This window comes from Elaeis guineensis, chromosome 2, assembly GCF_000442705.2.
Source record: "Elaeis guineensis isolate ETL-2024a chromosome 2, EG11, whole genome shotgun sequence".
Taxonomy (NCBI): domain Eukaryota; kingdom Viridiplantae; phylum Streptophyta; class Magnoliopsida; order Arecales; family Arecaceae; genus Elaeis; species Elaeis guineensis.
This window is the reverse complement of record NC_025994.2, coordinates 21,886,412-21,904,742: the sequence shown is the minus strand read 5'-3', so window position 1 is coordinate 21,904,742 and position 18,331 is coordinate 21,886,412. Positions and strand designations below refer to the sequence as shown.

Here is an 18,331-nt window from a genome sequence, read left to right as displayed (position 1 = left end):
TCAATTAGTAAGATTGACCTAAGTATGAAAAGAGTTGACCTTGGAATAAAGTGGGAGATATTGATAAGATATGTTGAGTATACTAGAGGATTTTGGAATGTAAAACTTATATGATTGAAGATCATGATAATTTTTTTTAATTTCGATGATAATTATCTGAGCATTATAAATTTTGGACTTATCAAAGAAAGTTAATTAGGGTATGGTCTAAGAAGAAATTACATCATATAAGAAAGAAATATTTTTGAACACTGAACCTATAAGAGGTCATATATGAAACTCAATCTTAGATGAAAAATATACTTAAATTTTATTATGAGAATATGAGATACACATTTTGGTGAAATCTTTGGTTACTCAAAATATCAATTCTGAATAGGATTCCTTGATCCTTCAAGTTACATTGAATTTCAAGTCAAAAGCTTACTTTTCTAAGTGGATCAAAAGTATTTTGATATTGTTAAATTAAAAAAAAAATTTATTTTGTCAGAGTATGATATACAGATTATGATGAAATCTTTAATAATCCATATTATTATCTTTGGATTAGATTTTTTTTAATTTTTCTTGTGATTGTTGAAGATAGTGAAGTGTATTAATTATTCAAGTCAAAATTTGGATTTTTTTTTAAAATTGAACTAAGACATCTTGTTAGTGTTAAATTTTGAATGACTTATACAAGGGACAAGATTTTGTATGGATTTATCGATTAATATTAAGGGTTGTGATGAAGAGAGCTTTATAAGAAATAATCAAGTTGACTCTACTTAAGGATGTTGGCTTGAATTCTTCTAGTTTATCAAGTTAGAATTAATTCTTTTAAAAAGAAAGATTGATTTAGAAATTATTTAAATGATTGTAAGGTAAATCTAAGATTAACTCCAATTAATTCTAGACATGTTGGATTCTTGAAGAGTGATGAAACTTATATAATGATTTCAAATATAGGAAGTAGATCAAGATTTAATTTTTATATGCTATACCCGAAGGTAGTAAAGATAAAGAAACTTAAATTTTGCCCCAAGTCTTATCTGAAATTTGAAGGTTGGATCTATTCTGGATTGATCTAACATATAAGGATATTTTTATCTTTGATAGACCTATATAATTTGATAAATTAAGATCAGAGTGTGCAGCAAAAGCGTGGTGGATTAAATCGATTTGAAATATTAATCTTTTAAATCAAAAGATATTATGATGGAATACATTAGTTGCAAATAAGGAAGGATTTTATTGATAATGAAAGGATGCTATAAATTTTGATCTAATCTGATCATAGCCAGATAATTTTTGTCAGTAGGTTGTTTCATTATAGATAATGCCAAGAAATTTTAAATATCTCAAGTTTATTAATAGCTTGATAGTTCTGATATTAGTTCAAACTTAGAATGTCCTGACATAGATCTCATATTTTTTTAAATTTAATATTGTTACTTGGACTGATATAGAAGATTGAGATTTTTTTAAGATGAGAGTCTACATATAAAATTTGTTGGAAGGTCAAGAGAAGAAAGAAATCGATAATCGTGAAGAGTGTCCAATGTTCGACCTTTCTTTATTTTTCTATCAAGGGTAGTCTGAGATAATTATGAATTTCGAGTGAAATGTATTAGACAAATAAGGGTGGTATATTAATACAAGTCCAAAATGTTACAGTTCTTCAAAAAGTTGAGAAATTAATAAGAAGGGATGAGTTTGAAATTTCAAATAATTTTTGTTATAACAAGATAATGAGAAATAAATAATATATAAGATATTATTGTAAGCTTGAGAATGATATGAAGAATGTATACTTTGAAATATATCTCAACAACATAACTTAATTTCGAGGACGAAATTATTTGAAGGGGGGAGAATGGAACACCCCGGCCCAAATTGGGCCCAGAATCAGCCACAGCCCACAAAAAAAAAAAAAAAAATAGGGGAGAAGACTCCCGAAGGGAGTCTTCTTCCTCCGTTCACCGGCTCCCAATCGGAGTCGGAGACAAGCTCCCTCCGACCCTATTTAAGGAGGAGATCCCTCCTCTCTCCTTTCCATCGAAAATCTCGGGGCAAAATGGCGGCAATCGCCGAAAATTTCTCACGGAGACCCATCACTGTGACGTCCAATTTCTCACCGGAAAAGCTTCGTCGGCGATGGAGGTAAGCCTCCTCCCCTTCCTCTCTCCTTCCCCTTCCTTCCCGTGCCGATGTGCACGCTCGCCGGCGATCGAAGTCGCCGGATTTTGTTGCGAAAGAAATCCTTCTTTTTTCCATTTTCCGTCGCCAGTGGTCACCGCCGACCATCGGTTTGGCCGCCTCTTGCCGTCGGATCACCTCTCCTTTGGCTGCCGACCATCCCCGCGCCGGCTGCGTCGCCGGTCGGCCAACCAATGAGGGGATCAAAGATCTCCTGTTTCGGTCAAAAACAAGCCGTGGGAAGGAAAGAAAAGAAGAAGAAGAAGAAAAGAAAAGAAAAGAAAAAGGAAAAAGAAAAAGAAAAGAAAAAGGAAAAAGAAAAAGAAAAAAAAAGGGAAAAAGAGAAAGAGAAAAATAAAAATAAAATAAAATAAAAAGAAGAAGAAGAGAGAAAAATTTTTCTCTCTCTCCTCTCTCTACCTTTTCTCTCCAATTTCTCTCTCTAGATTCTCTCTCTATTTTCTCTCTCTAGATCTTTCTCTTTTTATGGATTTTATCTCTCTAGAATCTTTCTACTCTCTCTCTGATTGCATCACAGACCCTAGGATATATTTGAATTAAAAGTATGATGAATTGAGATTGCTCCGAAATTCATGCAGTAGATCTGATCCCAGTCCGATCCTATTCGAAATTTGTAATACTTGATTCATATTGAGTCACCCTGATAGGACCTCTGATGATCTCGATCATGACTGCCTCATCGGAAGGATACGAAGGTTTCTCTCTTTACTTTCTCTCTCTACTTTCTCTCTCTAGAATTTTCTCTCTCTTCATGGATTTTCTCTCTCTAGAAGTCTTATGGATCAGTGGAGGATCCAGATACTTAGATAAATCCTAATTTTGATTAATCCTGAGAGAGGTCCTCGATTTGTGTTATTAAGATCGATTATCGGTAATTTTCTCTATATATGATTTTTATATTTGATCAGGGTTATGAAGAGATGATTGTCTGCATATGATATCGAGTGGAATATTTTGTTAAAAAAATTCATAAGTCAAAAAAGAATATTGATTTCTGTGCTTGGATCAGTCACTGGTAAAGGTAAGAATCTCTGTACATGATCACTATTATATATATGCTATTTTACTGTTGGTCTTGCATTATTGGTTTTGCATTGTCGGATTTGAGATCGATGAATTTATTATATCTGAGATACTGTTATTTGATTTTGAGCATGAGTATGTTATGTCAATATATATGTATCAGAGATTGATGGCATGATTATATAGATATGACATATCTGAGTTGATCATAATGCAAGTCGGAATTGATTTGATGAAATCAATACATAATGATTAAATGAAAAGAAAGAGATATATGGTATGGACTAGTCTTGTCATGTGGACAGTCCACCAGGAGCTTATGCCTGGGACAGCCCCCACTGGCTTACAGGTGGATCAGCCGGCCGGAGCTCATGCCTGGGACAGTCCCCAGGAGCTTATGCCTGGGACAGCCTCTCACGGGCTTCCGTACGTGGGACAGCCGGCCAGAAGCTCATCCTGGGACAGTCTTGAAAGACTTTTTAAATGGATTCGATCCGGATGGTGACTGAGGTATAGAATTGGATAGTCCAGAACCAGAAAGAAAAGGTTAAAAATCATGTGATTATGAAAGGAGAAATGAAAGATAAGACATGAAATAATTGTTGAACAAAAGTGTTTTACCTGTTAACATATGATGATGCATCTATTTTAACAAGACAGAAAATTTATGAATGTTTGCATTATTCTGGACATTGAACATGAGATTTTATATTTTACTGCTTATCCTTATTTTTAGACTATAGTACATATCAGTGTGATATGGGAATTCTTACTGGGCTGTAAAGCTCACACCCTTCATCTTTCTTTTTCTTCTCAGAGTTACAGGATGCTTATGATTGGCTATAGCTTGGATTTACGGGTGAACAGAAGGATAAATAGAGTGTCATAGTATCTGATCAGAGAATTGAAGAAATTTAATTTGTAATTATGTAAGGTTTTATGAATTATTGTTGAAATAAATTATTATGGTTGATAAGGTTGTAATGATTTAATTTGGCCTTGTATATTCTTTATGGCTTGCTCTAAGGAGTGTGCGGCCATCACGTATCCGACCCGGGTGTTGGGTTCGGGGCATAACAATAAGGACTGCCAATTTTATTGATGTGATCCCAACAGTGTTGTGAAGTCGGGGTGGTGGTCTCAGAATCACTTAAATTACCACTCTCTTCCTCCATACACTCACTTTCTCACCTATTGAACGAGCTCTCATCTCCAACATATCCACTCGATAAGACCGAAGACAACAAGGTTTCATCCCTTTGGTTACTACTCAGGCTTTCTCGCATCTGACAAGTAATTTTCTTGGCCTTTTCTCTTGACCCTGCTACTCCATCAGTTGCCAAAGCTCCATAAGAATCTCTACTTCCAAGCTGTTCTACTGAAGATGCTGGGGATGTCATTGTGGTCTTTATGTCATGGAGCTTTCCTGGGCTAGGCTTTAAAACTACTATCCTGGTTGATTGAGATAAATTATAAGCTTTTGCATGAGAGAAACTAGGGGACCAATCATGTTTATTCACATCACATTTGCTTTCTTCGACAGAAAAGTAGAGTTGTTGTTCCTCATACTTTGCCCCATTAGTTTTTGATGGTTTCAGTACAGTTATGTGCTTTGTCTGAGAAGGTGGAGAGATGGCCTGGTGTTCACGCAGATGCTTTGAGAACAGAGAATTTGGTTCTTCTAGAAATTTGAGGAATAAATCTCTGTTCGAACTTAGAACCTCTAGTGCATCTTGAAACTCTTTGGACTGAAGGAGCTTTCCATCTGTTGCTAAGCGTTTTGCTTCAATGAACTTCTGGCGAACAAGAGTCATTCTCTTTTCATATGAGTTCTCATCATACCTTCCATTCTGTGGACGCTGATCCTTAATATGACTAATCTTTGATGGTTTCTGCCAGATTTCATATACATCTTTGTATTCATGCTTTTCATGAGGAATTTCACACTGAACTGGTTTGTGAAAATAGTCATCTTCCTGCAGATAATAGGCCCTAAGTGCTCCTAGTAACACGTTCTACACAGGCAAAGCCCGGGTGAGGACTTATAGCAAATGTAATAATAAAACTAAAATAAGGCATAATTAATGTTTTTTCTCCATAGAGCAAGATTTGTTTGCGCTGCTTATTATTACTAGGAGGGATGCACCGAGAAACAGGAAGATTAGCTCCAAGAACTGTAACAAATGCCTCTCTATTGGTGACAAGATGAGGCGTATTTGATGCAACGGAAACTTTTCGGCAATACTTTTAGGCTCTACCATCTCTTACAAGTTGCAAATTTGGGTGGCTATTGTGACAACCATGGGAGCTAAAATTGCTGTATTTTCTTCGGATATGCATTAGGTCCCGACGGACTATGAGTTTCGGGCAGGACTTTGAGATTATCAAAATCACATTCGAAACTCCAGCACGAATTTTGGAGTCCTTAGTGAAGCACCAACAGACAAGCGCCAAGACTAATTGCTGCCATATTTTCTCGATATTTTTCTTTTCTTTGGGACAAATTTCTGGACCAAGAATCAGGTATTAATCTGCAAGTTTTTTTCTTGTCGAAATGATTAATCTGCCAGAGTTTAGGAACTGACCAGTTGCAATCATAATTCTTAAATTTAGTATGACAGATACATATTGACAAGAAAAGTAATTTATATATTGAATAGAATATATTTACAAATAATGTGTGGCAAATAATTTATCAAACTTGGAACACCGAAAGAACTGATCAAACAAACAGTTCCAACAGACTAAGAATGCTATATGGCTGTTTCGATCTACTCAATGAGCACCAAATTTTTGTTATATTTTATTGGCTGTGTTGGGCACTGATGTGTCTATCAGGCATGTATTTAGTTTCAATTTGAAGCAAAACAAACTCTAATAGCACCATATCACTGTCCTTTTGCCATATAAAGTACTATAGGATAGAGCTACGGTAGCAGATCAGGCATGTATCTAGTTTCAATTTAATGCAAAACAAACTCTAATAGCACCATATCACTATCTTTTTGTCATATACACTACTACAGGATAAAACTATGGCAATAGTTCGAAACCGTTGCTGTAGACCAAAAAATTACTGCCACAGCCTATGACAGCGGTTTCACAACCGCTGCCACTGTCACCGTAAGTCTATGATAGTGATTGTTGCAGTAGTTATTAAACCGTTGCTAAAATCGATCTATTGCAGTGACATATAGCAGCGGTTTACCGCTGCTATAGCTTCTCTCTACGACAGCAGTTATTAAACCGCTGCCATAGATTATGATAGTAGTTGCCACAGATGTACTGCAGCAGTTGGCATGGATATGGTTGCGGTTGCGCAATCGTTGCCATATGCTGTTGGACAATAAAAAATATATAAATTTGCTCCTTTTTTATCTTGTTTTTATCTGATAAATGCAGTTCAATATATAATTGCTCAAATTAAAACTTGAAAGAATTAAAAATTTCACATAAAACTCAATAATAATGTAGAAATATGTCTCAAATACTTAAATTTTATTACTGATCAAATTATATTATAATATTTTTTAAATAAAAATAAAATATATTAAAAATCTGCTAAATCTAAATCCTCCTCTTCAAGCATCTCGTCATCAAGAGGGACTGGAGTAAGAGTTGGAGGGGCTGGAGCAGGAGCTAGAGGGGTTGGAGTTGAAACGCTGGCCAACATATTCTGAATGCTCAAAAAATCAGCTCTAAGATGAGCAGAAAGCTATATCACCATAGCGGACATGATGCTCTGTAGCTGAGATATGCACTCCTCAGCCTACGATGTATGCTCCTCAGCCTGAGCTGCTTATGCCAAGGCCTCATCAAGCTGCTTCCGGCTGACGACCCCAAAAGCATATGAGGAGACATTTGCCTCAGATCAGTATAGCTCATCGACGTATGTTCGGGCCTGCAATGAATCCTCCCAGAGTACTCAGATCCCAAGACCTAAGATAGATGGTCATGGGGCCAGAGGTGTCCGGACCCTCGCTCGCAAGCACATCTAACTGCTCCTATAATTGTAAATTCAAATAAAATCTCATAAGAAATGTTATAATACTAATCATACTAATTATACTCTAGTTATTACTTATAAAAATCCTCTCGATCACGGCATGTATCGGCCTGCCCTTCTTGTCCGTACGATTGGAACGAATGATGGTGCCATAGGTGGACATCATCCCTTCTCTCATCAGCTATAACAATCAATCAGCTTGTTAGAAATAAGAAAAAGATAATAATTCAATAATTTATAAACTAAAGGTCATAATTCATTACTTCTCTATGCACACGACTGGCCATAGACTCACGGTCGAGAGTGTGCGTGTACTCCTGAGCAGTCTGGTTCTAGCGGGAGGCAACCTTAAAAGTATTTCAATCACATAAGTGAAAATCAAATATAATTATTAGTGTAATAAAAAATTTATAAGGTACAAATTAAACCTGAAACTTCTGACTCCTTCAATGCCTGACCATCCCCTCCCACTGACTCGGGGGATAGTCCTGGATCCAAGGAACAAGCTTCTCCTTAGTGTCTCTATGGTGCTCTAGCCACCCTCTATGGAGCTTGACTTTGTAGTTTTGGTACAACTTTCAATCTTCTACATTCAGGCATCTCGAGCTCTCTCATGATCTGAAAAGTTATACCTCCTCTGTACAAAGTTATCAGAAGTTAGTTACGAAATTATTCTAATCAAACATAGTGTAAATATATCACATGCATATATATAATTAAGATACACTTATCAAAATCTCCTCCCACACCCGATCCTTGACACCAGCATCCATCAATCACCAGTCTATGGGCAGTACGAAAATGATGTCGGATTGTCTCACAAGCACTCCGAAAAAGGAATACATCTCCTATGCGGTCTCCTCTACCAACCTCCCCTCCTAATCGTACTCCACCATGATCTAAAGCTGGCGGTTCCACACATGCAGCATGCGTGTGGGATCGCTAAATGTCCTACTGGATGATGCACCTACAATAAAAATATATTCTGAATATATAAGAGTATACAATAACTATATAAAAATAAATAAATAAATAATTGACACAATGAAAACCTACTCTCATTGGGATCATGCAACATAGGTGTCGGTGGAGCCTCATCGATGGGTGGAGTATGTGCCGGAGATGTGGCTGCCGATAGAGGCTCAAATGCTGGTGGTGTTTGCGAAGTCGAAGTCGATATAGAGGTGGATGGAATATGCTCTGATAGTGGCTCAGCTGCAGAGCTCCGCATAGCCCGTCGATGGGCAAGGGTGAAAATTAGATAGCATTTTGGTGCCATCGTGACCTGCAACGTTAATAAATATTAACCAATATAACATGTTGTTGAACAATAATCTTAGTAGAGCATCAATAAATAAACACTAATATTTATATCAGGATGTTGAACTCATCATCTTGTGGAATCTACAATATAAACATCACCATCACTCCTGATAAATGTATCTGGGACCTCGACAATACCAGATAAGTTTTATCCTAGAAGAATACTTTGTATGAATGGTCCAACATCGTCATCAACCTTGGTATTATCAAAGATATGCCTAGGCACCATTCTCACAATAATACCCCATTGAGGCTCTAAGGGATCACTAATGTAGAAGATTTGACTAGCTTGGGAGGCAAGTATATATGGTTCTTCGGTGTGGAGATGGAGTTGCATGTTGACGAGAGTAAAACTGCACTCATCAATCTTCATCCCTGACTAAGATAAGGTGTCAAATCAATCATATTTTATCAACGCAATCCTCCCTTTAGAATAGTAGTCGAAGATGACTATCTTCTCTACAACCCTATAATAGTTCAGATCCTCCGTATGAGACTGTAAATTCTTCGAACTAGCAAAACACCTAGTAGTGGCACTCAACATCATGCTACTATTTTGTATTGCCATGTTTACAGACTGATTGTGAATATTGAACCTATAACCGTTAATGACGAGCTGTTTGTACTCACACATGGTACGATTAGGTCCCACTGAAAGAGCATGCACATCAGGGCTTACATCATCGAGCGGTAATCTCCAAATCTAAGAAGATGACACCTAATTAGTAAAATGTTCAAATAAGATATACAAGACAGGAATATACACTCACTTATATGATCTTTGAACCACTTAGGAAACTCTTTGTTGTACATTTTCTTTTTTTTCCGCATACTTAGAGCACCGTATTTTACTTTTATGACCTCCTTGTGTTTGCTACATGCATAAAGAACATATTGAGGTGCAATAGGATATTTTCTTCTAAGTAATGAGAAATAAATAAGGATGAGTGACTTATCTTATAACGACTCAATGACATCACAATTGAACAGCATGTAGCGGTGCACCTTATCCCTTTCCTCAAGGTTTAAATCAGTGAGGTGGTATGAAGTAGAAAGTCTGTCTGACTGTAGAATAGACTCAAATGCAGGCTCAATTGGCTCATATTGATCATCCTGATTCCTCATTGGTCGGTTACGACGTGTCTCGAGCTTGTTTAATTGAAACTATCCATACAAAAGGGATGCACGTTTCTTCGATGGCACTGTTGAAGAAGGTGAGGCACCTCACATCGATACCTCATAAACATAAAGCTCCTCTGATGTGTCAACCTTTTAGATCAGACATTTTTTCCATACATCAAGCATGCTAGCTCACTTTTTGTGCTCCAACCCGATATTAGGGCATTAGCTGAAAAGTCGTTTATTGTCCACATAAGCATCGCACGTATGGAGAATGACTCATTCATCAAAGCATCAAAAGTTGGAACATTTTGAATACTCCACAACTATTTTAGCTCGATAATAAGAGGCTGCAAATAGACATCAATGTCATTTTCTACCTCCATCGGTCTAGGGATGAGCACTATCATAAAAGTGAAGGATTTTTCATACACATCCATGGTGGGATGTTGTAAACATGAGTATACACTAGCCATACACTGTGATTGGTATTCATATGCCTGAATGAATTGAAACCATCACATGATAAGCCTAACCTCACATTGCGTATCTCTTGTACGAAGTTGGGATATATTTCATTAAACTTCTGTCATGCCTCTCTATTGGCTGGATATCTCAATGCATTATCTTTTATTCACTTCTCTTCATACTATCTCATGTCCTTCAATATCCTCACCAATATAGACAATTTTTGTAGTCTCGATATTAAAGAAAAGTACGACATCAACTTTTGAGGTATAAGGATCGATGTGCCATCTTTGTTATGTTTCTATTTTGATACACCACACCTCCTACACTCATTTCGGTTGGCATCCTTCTCTCAATAGAGCATGCAATCATTAGGACATGCATGTATCTTGACGTAAGTAAAGTCTAACTGTTTAATAATCTTCGATGCCTCATAATTATTTTTTGGAATTTGTGCATTATCCCGAAGAATATCTCCCAGAAGCTCTAGTATATAGTTCTCTCCATTATTACTAAATCCATTAGAGTAGTTTGCATGATACAATTAGATTAAGAACTCAAGCTTTGCCATCTTTTCATACCAGAGATACAACGAAACATTAGCATCCTCCATCAACTTGCGAACCTTCTCCACATCCTCACTGTTTGTTATTCTACCAACCACAGGATCAACATGGACATAGATGCACCGTCATTGTGGCCAACAAACGGGAGGATATCACAAACTATTTGTTCCACTCCTCCATCATGTTGATTGCCTCCTTGTGGCCTGCACTCATCATGTTGATCCCAACAAATTTCATAGCCGGGTTTAAAGCCATAAATAGTGAGTGACCATTTACATCTGACAAGATAGCCAAGGTCCACCCATATACTTCTTACAAGGATATTAGATAAGTCCATGGTCCTCGAATTTCTCTATAGCAAAATTAAGAAACTTTTGAAGTCCAGCCTCATATTCTGGTGAGAGTCTACTCAACATCATTCATCCCTTATCTATTATAAAAATGATGATACTGTAATTAAATCATATATAGAAATGAGACACAATATAATAATATCAAGATAATTATCTATAGAATTAATTATAATTCTCAAACTGTCCAAATTAGACAATCAATTGATCAATGTACACTTTTCATCCGTATAAAAATATATAAATGTACAGATGCCATAGAATATGTACATTAATCAAAAGATGGTTCTATGATTCTATGCATGGCCTAGAACCCATCGTAAAGTGGCACGGCCTATAACCCACCGACACGGCCTAGAATCTATTGGCACGGCCCAAAATCATGGGATCATTACATAAACAAACAAAAAATATTATTTGTATTAAATATTATTTTTAGATACAAATGCATCATAAACAAAAAATGTTATTTGCATTAAACATCATTACATACCGATGCATTATAAATAAATATTTGAAGAAATAAAAATATATTAAATATCATTTTTAGATATGTAATAAATACATCCTATCACCAACTAATAAGTAAAGATACGTCCTATCCTATTCAAAAATTACAGTAATTCTATAGATTCATTACAGTAATCAAATGATATGCAATAGGGATCGAAAAAAATTTCGACAGTATTTTTTTTTAGTTCTCCCGTATAGGGAGAATAAAAAAAAATAGTGTCCAAAATTTTTTTCAAATCCTTAGTATATCATTTGATTACTGTAATTACTTATAGAATTATTTATAATTTCTAAACTATCCAAATTAAATAATCAATTGATCATTGTATATAGTTCTTCCATCTGTATAAAAATATATAAATATATGGATGTCGTAGATTATATACACAATTGACGGGTCTATTATTATGCAATGCAACAAGCAAAAGCAACAGGGACTAAATACTAATCCAAAAAATTTTATGCAATAAATTTTGAAACAAGAATTACATTAATTCTAAAGTAAAAGAGAGGCTCAGATTCACTATTTAATCATGCATTGTAATATTACTTTCGGTATCCGCTACAAGTAAATCAAATTGACTGCGAACAGTTGCCCGCTAAATGGTCAAAAGCCATCCAAGATCTTATTGCCATTCAAAATTGTTAAAATATTTGTAGAAGAAGAGAAAAAATAAGAGAGAAATATCACTAAAATCATGCTAAGAATTAATCATTTTTCATCCAAAATCATCACGACCTCTTTATAAAAAAAAGAAAGAAAAAAAAATATATTTCATAAAGTGGCATGGTCCAGAACCCACCAGCACGGTCCAAAACCCGATGGCCCAAAATCCACCGACACAACCCAGAATCCAATGGTCTAGAATCTGCCGGCACAGTCCAAAACCCACCAACACAGTCAAAAATTCGACGGCCCAGAACCCAACATCCTAGAACCGACCAGCATAGCCCAAAACTCGCCGGCATGGCCCAGAACTTGCTGGCCCGGCCCAGAACCCATCGGCCCGATCTAGAACCCATCAGCACGGTCTAGAACCCACCGACATGACCCAAAACCCGACGACATGGCCCATAGCCACCGACAAGGCCCAGAACCCACCGACGGTGATTTTTTTAAATATTATTATGACATAATTATTATTAAATATTATTATGACATAATTATAAATATAATTATAAAAATAATATGATATGAAATAAAAAAAATAAAAGTCATACCTACAGCTGTGGGGAGGGGGGTCGCACAAAGCTGCGGGGGTCGTCAGTAGCGGCGCTAGAGGAAGAGGGGCGACGGTAGGGGCCGGTGCAGGGCCAAAGGTGGCCAAGGCTGGGGAAGAGGGAGGCAGGGCCGAGGAGGTGGGGCCAGGGAAGGCCAGGGTCGAGGGAGGCGGGCTGGGGGAAGAGGGAGGCCAGGTTGGGGGAGGTTAGGGAAGAGGGACGTGGGGCACGAGGCAGAGGGAGATTGGGGAAGAGAGAGCCAACGGTGGTGCTAGAGGGAGGGGGCGACGGTGGGGCAGACCGACGGCGAAGAGGGTAGGGCTTGGATAGAGATGAGAGAGAGAGAAGAGGGAAAATAAAATGTCAGTGCGAAATGAAGAAGAGGGGGTGAGCTAGGGAAAAGACCTAACCTATAGGAGTGGTTTTAAAAACTACTGCCATAGGCCATACGTGACCTATGGCAGTGATTATGAATAACCGCTGCCATAGGTAGAATATAAATTTCATATTTTTTTTCTGAATATAGTATAATTTTAAAATTTAAAATCCATCTTTACCATTCATTATCTAAGTAATTATCATTAGAGTATCATTACAAAAAATCATCTCGATCCGATAGCCCTAACTATGTCGATCAATAATATTCAATTTCGACGATCATGAACGATTGCATATTGATCTGATAGATAGAGACCATCGATGGGTCCAAAAATTTACAACAATGATCTCGATGATATTTGTAGTACGCTATCAAAATTTTACTTCAATCAAATATCATTATCATGGTCAATTTAGCACAGGATGATTTTGACCGTTAAAAAAAATAAATGATCAAAAAGCCAAACGACGTCTGATTATGAGATAATTTTTTAGATAAATGATCTTTGTTACTACTTTAATCATTTATATGATGGTGATCATAAAATTCAAACCGTACTTATATGAACGATCTAAAATTATATGTCTCTTGATACTCATTCTTAAAGTCCTTAAGTAATTATGCTTGTGCTTTTGTAAAATCTACTTAACATGGATGGTTCATATAGGCACGATTTGAATTTTATGATCATCATCATATAAATAATTAAAATAGTAGTAAAGATTATTTATCTAAAGGATCGTCTTATAATCGAATATTGTTTGGCCTTTTCATCACTCATGTTTTATTTAACGGTTGAAATCATCCTGTGCTAAATTGATCATTTATATGATGGTGATCATAAAATTCAAACCACACTTATATGAACGATCCAAAATTATATGTTTCTTGATACTCATTATTAAAGTCCTTAAGTAATTATGCTTGTGCTTTTGTAAAATCTACTTAACATGGATGGTTCATGTAGGCACGATTTGGATTTTATGATCATCATCATATAAATAATTAAAATAGTAGTAAAGATTATTTATCTAAAAGATCATCTTATAATCGAATGCCGTTTGGCCTTTTCATTACTCATTTTTTATCTAACGGTTGAAATCATCCTGTGCTAAATTGATCATGATAATGATGTCTGATTGAAGTAAAATTTTGATAGTGTGCTACAAACATCACCAAAATCATTATTGCAAATTTTCAGACCCATCGATGCTCTCTATCTACTAGATCATTATGTGGCCGTTCATGACCGTTGAAATCAAATTTTATTGATCGACATAGCTAGGGCTATTAGATCGAGGTGGTCGTTTGTGATGACACTCTAATGATAATTATTTAGATAATGAACGGTAAAGATGAATTTTAAATTTCAAAATTATATCATATTCAAAAATAATATAAAAAAAATTGTATTCAGTTTATATAGCAGCGGTTGCATGAAACTGCTGCTATATATTCTTAGCAGCGGTTACCTAACCGCTGCCATATCAGTTATAGCAGCGATTATTATTAACCACTGTCATAGATTTCTTATAATAGCAATTACATCTAACCGCTGCCATAAGTCAGAGATATAGCAACGGTTACTATAACCGCTACCATATGTCGAATCTATAGAAGTGGTTATACATAACCATTGCCATAGGTCGAACCTATGGCAGCGATTACTTGTAACCGCTGCTATATCTCCAATTTATGGCTGCAGTTAGTCAACCGCTGCAATATTTAGAACTTATTACAGCGGTTATTTGTAACCGCTGCCATAGGTCGGGACTATGGCCGTGGTTATGTTTAAGTTGACCTATGGCAGCACTTATAAGTAACCGTTACCATATGTCCAACATATGGCAGTGGTTATGATCAATAACCGCTGCTATACTTGCTATGACAGTGATTTTTGAATCGCTACTGTAGTAAGCACTGCCATAGGTCTATTATGCAGTAGTGATATATGATAGAAAAAGATTCCTTCACCTAGTTTGCAAAGAAGCACACCACCTACCCAGGCAATCATAAGATCTAACTTTAGAGTTAGGTGGCATCTGCTCTTAATTAACGTTTGTGTTAAGTTGTGGTATGAATTATAAAGACAATTAAGGGCACCTAGTTTCCTTTGGTCAATAACCCGCATACTTATTTATGATAAAGTTAAGATTTTGTGAAGATAAGAATAATCAAGAGAATATAATATCAAGAGTTTGTTAGTTGCTGGTGATTCCAAGCTTTAGTGCTGTTAATAGAAGAGGCAGCTAAGAATCTAGGCAACACTTCAAGAGCATTTCAAGAAAGAAGTATGGCAATCCTATATTAATCCTAGGTGCAGAAAAATGATAGATTGCAGTTTAGGATACGTCAGCTTAGTTATTCTTCAATTTTAGCTATTACCACAATGGAATGTCTTGTCTGTTAAGAAACAAAGTCCAAACAACTCAAGGAAACATAGGAAAAAAAAAAAACAAAGAATTGTTGAAGCTTTGCAGTTCCAAATTTTGCAAAGATTCAAGCAACCCATCCATGTATCTTGGATGATGCATAAAAAAGACGTAGTTTGATCTGATACGCTTTTCCTTCTATTTAAGAATCATGATTTTAAAGTAGTTTCTTGATCTTTTATTCTTGCTAGCTATTTGCAACTTTCTAGAATAGGGTATATTTTTTTTAGCTAGTTGCATAACTTTATGGTAGTGATAGAGTCCGTTCCAATATGCAAATCTGCTAATATGATATAACTTGTGCTGTAAGTGAAGGTTTCATACTCTCCATTAGTTAAAATATGAAGTTTGGCCGAAATAAAAACAAGAAAATCAAAACAAGAATAATTAAAAAGAAAAAAGAAAAAACTATGGAGATTCCAATGATTACACTAGTTCATGACTGCAACAAATGCAATAGGATATCAGATGAAAGCGTCGGACTGGAATTGGAGCTTTTTGAGGAACAGTTGATGGAGATTGTTAGCTTAATTGCCAATGATGATTTTGGTCATTGCAAAAGGTGAAGGAAATCATTGGGAAGTTCATAGGGGCTCCACAGTTGTGACTCAAACTCCAACAGAAAGGAGGATAACAGCCACCATCTCAATCACCCGGATCATCTTATGCTTCAGAGCCCAAAAATATTCTTTTGTTTTTTTCTAACTATCTGAAAGTGATTGATCAACAAAGCTGAAGAGACTTGCCTTGGCGGGACAATAACCTGCTGAACTGCTTTCAGTATTTCACTAAATCGATGTGCGACGCTGCTTTAATTTAGGTTACACTTCTAGTGGGAAAAGATTCAATCCGTGCTACATATGCTAGACCTTTGGCTACACTTCTCCTGGAAAGATGCTATCCATATTAACCAGCAGTGAATTTCAGTGAAAACATCAAACTTTGTGCTCTCAAGAGTAGAATCACCTTCCATGCCTTGCTTTTAGCCTACGGCGGCGCAATCCGACAGTAAAATATTTATAACAGAACCTTAAATTGCAGTAATTATGGGACTAAATGAAGAGGAAATAAGCACGAAGTGAATTGATATAAATATGTGTTATTGTAAGTCTATATGTGAGCTTGGCTAGTGACTCCCCATCGTTCCTAAGGTCTGCAATACAACAGTAGAAAACCAGGGGCATAGGGTTGCCGATGGTTTCCAGGGTAACTTCATTCCTTTTTCTGAAGATCAAGAAGATACAGAACATAAATAACCTATAGTGGCATCATGATCATAAAAGTTTCAAATAATAGATTTAGGAGGCTATGGCAACCAATTTATTAAAGGAAGAAAAAAGTTTTGTACAAGAGCAGTAGCATTAATATATGCAACTGAAAGATAAGAAAAGGAGAGAAGATGAGAAGGTTTGATGATTGAATACTTAGCTTAAGTAGGGAGCTACCACTTCCACTTAGGAAGGAGGGAGGAGGAGGAGGCAGTGACGTCAAACCATGTACAAGGGAAAGTGGATATTATAGATGAAAACTTTGTTTTAGACATTGAAATGCATCCATACTTTTTAATATATATTAAAATCGATAGAGATGGCGAAGCTTATTGTTGGGTATAAAATACCTCCCGGCCGAAGTTTGTAAAAAGCCGACCCCTCCAGGGCTTTTCCAGCTTCCGACCTTGTGTGGCGTCTCTCTGAACCCTCTCGACCGTCCGAGCTTCCATAATGCCATTCGGACTTCTCTGACAATGAGCCTCTCCATTCATCTACCAAGCCGCTCCAAACACTCTCCGGGCTTCACTATCAGCCGATCTTCTACAGTAATCAACTATTCTCCGAATCTCTTCCGGACTTCTCCCAACCACGATCGACTTTACTCTGGACTTTTTTCGGGCTTCATCGACGTCCGAGCTTTCCCAACAACAGGGCTTCTGCAGTAGCCAGATTCCATCCAAGTTTCTACAGCAGTCGGCAGCCTTCCAGATTTTATCCGGGCTCCTACGGGAGCCGGATCCCAGACAAACTCCTACCGCAAGCAGTCTACTCCGAACTCCTACCGCAAGCAGTCTACTCCGAACTTCTGCCGCAAGCAGTCTACTCCGAACTTCTACAGCAAGCGGTCTACTCCGGACCTCTACTGTAAACAAATTTCTTTCGAACTTCTATCACAGACAGACTTCAGTCGAGCTCCTACAGTGGATGGATCCCAGACAAGCTTCTACAACGAGATAGGCTTTACCGGCCAGGTCACTACTCCAAGCTCCCATGACAACCGATCATCGATCGAGCCTCTACGATAAGAAGCCTCCTTTCAGCCTTCGACAAGAACCGGACTCCGTCCAAACTTCCATAGCGGATGGATTCCGGATGAGCTTCTACAACAGACGGGCCCCAGCAGCCGGACTTCAATAACGCCATCCAGACTTCCACAGGATCTCCAGACTCCTCCAGTGGATGAACCTCCCCAATGCCATCCGAAGTCCACCACCGGCCGACCCTCCGCCAGATTCTTCATGAAACCAGACTTCTCCTGCGGATAATCTTTAGACGAGCTTCCACATCAGGCAAATCCCAGATGGACTCCTCTAGCAATCGGACTCCTACTGGACTTCTTCAACAGCAGTTCCTGTCCGAGCTTATACAGCAGATGACTCCCGTCTGCAGCACCAACGGCACTCAACAACCGTTAACCCATCAACAACTTCGGGAACATCCGAGCTTCTCTCAAATTGCAGG

At 37.2% G+C, this 18,331-nt stretch overlaps 1 pseudogene; it reads right to left on the bottom strand.

Annotated features, from left to right (window-relative positions):
- The window catches only part of LOC140850853 (uncharacterized), a 35,910-nt pseudogene that overhangs the window by 5,049 nt on the left and 12,530 nt on the right, over nt 1–18,331 (bottom strand).